Source organism: Papaver somniferum, chromosome 3 (assembly GCF_003573695.1).
Source record: "Papaver somniferum cultivar HN1 chromosome 3, ASM357369v1, whole genome shotgun sequence".
Classification (NCBI taxonomy): domain Eukaryota; kingdom Viridiplantae; phylum Streptophyta; class Magnoliopsida; order Ranunculales; family Papaveraceae; genus Papaver; species Papaver somniferum.
Window position 1 is genome coordinate 161416022 of NC_039360.1, and position 6341 is coordinate 161422362.

Genomic DNA, 6341 nt, shown 5'->3' on the forward strand with positions numbered 1-6341 from the left:
TTTGGCATAGGCCCGTGCCACCTATATCTATACATTGTGTTAGCCAAGCCATAATAGCTAAATCTAAAAAATAACTAATCTCAGTCGGCGTTATTTCCATTGATTGGATAAAGTCCAAGAAGAATATCGCGCAACCTTTGAAGAAAGGTTTGTCCAAAAAGATAGTTAGAATTGCATCGAGTGGGATGGGGCTTAAGCTCATCAATTAAACTTTCCATGAAGGATACTCAACCTTGCTGACTGGAGATCCCAAGATCAAGGTTTCGAATGAGACAACTAATTTATGGTGGGTAAAGGTAAATACTATCATAGAATTTCATTCTCCGTCCTTTCCCTATGGTGTAGACGTGATAGTGTGACTGCATGTGGAGGATGACTTTTAAATAAGTCTTAATGAGTTCTATATTTTCAATTTAAGATTAAAGTGGGGTGCAGCAGTAAACACTCTTGATGGAAGTCACCTATCTGAATGAGGAAGTGGGTCGCTTCATATGAGAATATGAGCTAATTCTCTAAAGTATTATGAGAAACAAGATATTTCCAGGTCCAAAACGGAAACAACGACACGATCTTGGAAGCAACCTTGGAGATATCATTGCGTTTTTGTTATCACGAATTACATCAAACGCTAGCATTTCAAGACATATTACAGTGTATCTAGCAAGTAATCCGGTAATATCTCACTAAGCAAAGGTTCAAGACCTCATGGACACCTCTTCCTAAAATGGTATTTCCTACGTTTTTTATATGATTTTTGTTTTTTATCGAAATTTAATTCATTTTGAGAAAATGAGTTTCATGTTGTTTTGATGGTTTTGGTATTATTGGAACTTAGGACCTAAGGGTCACTAAGGGTTGAGTAGTTCACGATTTTTCACTTTGGTGAAAGAAACCTTTAGTCTCACATGTGAGAAACTAAAGATGAAAGTTCTCTATACTATTATGATTTATGCAATCCATAGTATGACCTTGGGGTCAACACGCTTTTGTGTGAGGGAGATGACATAGAAATGACTAGTATGATTTCAACACCTGCACGATCCGTCTATCTGTTCAACTTGTTTGGGTCGTGAGATTGAGATGTTGATTTATCAAGATCTATCTGTATTTTCATGTTTATTGATGTTTTCATTCATGTGGAAACAATATTTATTTTACGGTTTTTAAGTAAATAAAATTAACTTATTGTTTTCTTTGTGAATGAAACTTATTAGTCCCACATCGTGGAGTTTCCATTTTTTAGTTGTTTTAAGAGACTATATAAACCTTTTAGTCCCACATCGGGGAATTCTTTTTCTTAAGTTGTATTTGTCAATTATATAAACAAATTCACTACTTTTGTAAAATCAATGGGAAAGGGGATTCTATATTTTTTAGAGACCCCTAAGGGAAAAATATTTTCTATTATTTTCTTTATGGTTTTTCGGAGTTTCCAAGCTCAAGTGGAGCATCTACTACATTTTATAGTAGCAGGTGTGGTAGGGTGTTTTATCCTAGAGATATCCGTCCTGTGAGGGCTATAGTATCACTCTTGAATGTATTCGGGCGCTAATGTCTTAAGGGAAATCTGTTGAACACGTGACTCACCCTTTTTTTCCAAAATTTTTGCCTTGTTGATGTTGTGGAGATATGGAAAGCTCGTCCGTTTCGTCAATCGATCACTTCCATCGTAAAGGAGCTAAGTATCAATAACTTTTACTTATTTGATTTTTCTTAGTTTTTGATTATTGTGCCCAACAGTTTTACTATCAAAATTCATGTGTCAATTCTAAGAAATTCAAAAATTAAAGAAACGAAAATATAAGAAATTTTGGAAAAAAAACAGAAATGGCAACCATTTCAACAGGGTCTGTATCAGTATCCACAACATGTAAACCGGTATTTATGGATCCGATAAATTGCATAATTCTTTTTTTTTTTTTTGATGAAAAGAGGCGAGCCTCAAATATATTGATCTCCAATTCAACGACAACGATTATAGGTCTGACCCAAAAGTTCCCAATGATTACAGAGGTTTTCCCTCGACAATACAGATGTTCAAAATAATTAACAACATAGATACAAGACCAAGTCTGAAAATGAGATCCTACCATTCTCAACAGAATCCAAAGTAACAAGACTAGTTTAAATGGTCTCGGTTGGATTAAAAGTAACGCATCCAGACCATATAACAAAACTACAATTAGTAGAGATGTTAGGATCCATAAATCCAACAATTTCTCAAGAGTTTTTTCAAAATCATATCGAAACACATGACATAGGTTTAAAAAGATCTAAAGATCCAACCATTTGTCAATGAGTATTTTATAGTAACAATAACACAAGTAATCGGTATACCTTAACTCGGTTTTCATTGAACTGAATATGTCGGGATCGGTTTGGGTCTTCTTCAGTGTATTTGAAGTGTCTTGTGTGTTCCGTGTCTTTGTAGAGTCGTATGTCTTTGGTAACTTCTGGTTGTTGACATGTGAGTCTCGGAATCTAGACCTGGAAAAATCGCTACTTTGCCGATGGCTGCTGGTCTAATTAAAACTGTCTACAATGGATTTTGAAGTGGTTTTGTCTCCTTTGCAGAGAAGAGCCTGAGCTATTTGTTTGAAGAATCAAAACGATCCATAAGAACTTGATGAAAATACCAACCCAGATCAGTAAACACCACTTCTATCCACATACAAACAATTGCACGATTTAATAACATAGCTGAAAATTAAAATACCCAAACCAGCAGAACTTTAAGATTAAAAAGAAAAGAGGCTGCACTAGAAAGCAAAAAATAGAAACTGAAATAGAAAGAAGAAAGGATGGTTGATAAGGATCAGGAACCAACACTAGAGCTATTAAGCAAACCTAAAACAGGTAGAGAACCAATATCAAAGAGATCCAGTTGAAGTTGAATCTGGATCTGTCATTCAAAACAAAAAAAAATGCCGAAAAATTAAAAAAACAAAAAAAAGTCAGAGAGGAAATAAAAGGCGATGAAGAAGAAGGATTTAGATTTTTCAGCATGGATCCGCTCCAAAGAAACAAAATCAAAACGGCTAAGGTTTTTGGGTTCTTCTGTTTTTTCTGGAGAGAGAATGGTTAAAAGTTATGCGAATTTTCGAGCCAATATCCAAAACGGAAAATGGATCATTTGTCCAAATATTTTTAAATTACGGTTCAAATGGACGAGTAAAAAATAGTTTGGGTGAAATGGTAAAAAAAAAATAGTACCTAGCTTAAATTTAAAAAATAGCAAGGATGAAACTGGATACATCCTGTGTAAATTAAAAATAATAAAAAATATTTGAAAATGGGCACGATGAAACTGGTTACATCCTGCCTATTTCTACATTTTTATCCATTTAAACAGTATCAAAATCTAACTGTCCTTCACTCAGGAATTATTGATTTTGGTCTTTTTAACCAATTTTGTGAATCAAAAAACTGGAAGTATAAGCAAAATTAAGCTTTAAATTAAGAAGCAAAACAAGAAGAAAAAATCATAACCACGCGGCATCTTGAGATTCACGACGGCTAAAATGCATACAGCTAAGGACCTAGGAAAAGCACGCTTTTCTTCACTAGGCGACACTGCTAGTTCTTAACTCTGATTCTGTTTGTGACAGATCATTAACAATTACATCTAGATTAAATTGGTTTTGAGTCCTAGTTAAAAAACCTCATTACTCGTCTCTTTGTCTCCTGCAACACAAGTACCAAAAGAATGCATCCTCTTCTTAACGCCACACTTGCCGACCTTAAGGCTTATGTAAATACCAATCCAGCAGCCTGCAAAATGACAAAGATGATAGAAGCAAGTCTTTAGTCTTTGGAATTGAACCTGAAACAAAAGCAATATTATATATTTCCCAACTCATACATCACAAAAGGAAAGCTGATACACGCTGATAAACTACAATAAACTCAGGCTCAGCAATCGGAGGTTTAAGAAACAAATCACAAATAAAGATATATTTGCTTAAATGTCTTACAATCCAACAGGTTAAGCATGATAAAGGACTTTCTGTCTTTTGGATTACAAAAATGTAGTTGGTAAACTCAGTAGCTGAGCACAACCGGGAACCAAATAGATTTCATAATTGTGGATGCCAATTTTTTACAACTTCCCCCTGCTCTACTTGACAAATTTCGTTTACATGAGCGAACTGATTTTATTTTTTTTTGAAACAAAAGGTTATATTAAAAGAAAAAAAAAAAGAAAACCCCAACAAGGTCAATTACAACACATAAGAGTATCCCAATTACTCCGGACAAGATTTGGGACAACAAACATGAAAGTATCATTATCACATGACCATAAAATTACTACTTGTTTGACCAAGTCAATACTTTCTTGCACACATTTGTGACGACCTCCGAAAACCCTTCCGTTCCGTTCCTTCCACAAAACCCAACAAACCGCGTAATGCAAAACTTGCCAAACCTGTCTACCCCTACCACGCAGCACATTAGTGGTCCACGCTTCAAACAATTGCAATAACGTGCTTGGGAAAGGCCAAGCAATTCTGAAGGCCGCAATGAAATACTTCCAAATATCAAAAGCATATGTGCAATGAAGGAACATGTGATTTGCATATTCCCTTACGTTTTTACAAAGAACGCATTGATCACTTTCTAATTGAACACCAGGATGTCTCAACATATCTCTAGTGGGGAGAGAATCATGAAAGGAAGCCCATAAGATGAAACTAACCTTGTTAGGAATGTTGGATTTCCAAAGGAATTGATTGAAGCTGCACTCCTCCAAGTCACCTATAAGATTCTTATAACAATTCAAAGAACTGAAGTTTTCCATAATCTCCATTGTGTCATCCTCGTCCAGGCACCTGATGCAAGTCCCGCTTAAGTAAATCGCATTCAAGTTGCTCATTCATGTTCAAATGTCTCACAAAATCGCAAACCAACTCCCCATTCACAATCATGTACGAAATTGAAGCGTTTTTCAGCCTTGCTTCTTTGAAAACAACCGGAAAAAGATCTTGAAGTGTACCCCTATCTAACCATTGATCCTTCCAAAAACGAATGCCCTTCTCATTCCTTACCTTGAAAGACATTATATTTTGTATTAGAGGTACCATATTAGTGACATTCTTCCAAAGACTCCTTCCTTGACAAGAATTATCCGTCTCGGGAATTAGAAGATTATTATTATAAGAAAATTTTTCATTCACAATTCTCCTCCATAAACTATTCTTGTTTTTCGAAAATCTCCAAATCCACTTAATTAACAAAGAATGATTTGTTTTCCTCAGATTCATCACGCCTAACCCCCCATTCTCCTTCGGGATGCAAATTTTCTTCCAAGAGACCCAAACCATTTTCCTTCTACCTTCCACAGCTCCCCACATGAAATTGCGCATGATCTTAATCATTTTCTTTTCCACACTCACCGGAAGATAAAAAAGCGAGAGATAATAAATAGGTAGACTTTCCAGAGAGCTCTTAATAAGAATTAACTTACCCGCTTTATTAAGTTATCGTTTTCTCCATGATGCCAACTTTTGCTCCACTCTGATCAGCACTTGATCCCACACCGAAGTACTACGCCAATGGTTTCCAATTGGCATCCCAAGATATAAAAAAGGAAGCTTCTCTGTCTTACAGCCTAGTTCTCTAGCCAGATCATCTATAACCTCATCAACTCCCACACTAATCATAGTGCTCTTATCTAGGTTCAGTTTCAGACCCGTAATTGTTTCGAATACAGCCAATATAATCAGCAAACGTCTAACTTCCTCCACTGACGCATCAATAAAACTCAAAGTATCATCTGCAAATTGAAGATGAGAAATAATAGAACCATTTTCCGCCACTTTAAAACCCGAAAGCTGACCCCTCTCCACCGCATCACATCCTCAGATGCATTTAGTTAAAGAAAATAAAAACATGTAAAACTAACATAAACACATAATTCTGTTTGCCTATATTGAAGACTTTCACTCAATCCTTCAACTAAAAGAAAATCTAACTGAGTTTGGGGTGAAAGGAGGTGCGAGATCTGACAAGAGAGAAGAGAATAAACAAGGAAGCAGTAAACGACTACATTATTATAATTAGGTGTATGTTACAAAGGTGTTAGCTGGTGCCTTTTATAGGCAACACAAACCTTAGACCTCCCGAAACTCTATGAATACTATATTAGGATACTACTTCCAAATCTAATCAAAATACCATAATAAACTTTTGTAGAGTAATCAAACTTTAAAACTTGTATCTCAAGTTAACTTCATCTTCACACTTATTTTCGAGCCAAAAGGCCATGTCAACTACCAGTTGACACAGTAAAACATAATCAACTTGTACTAGTTACTTCACAGACCACTTCACCATATCTTGGT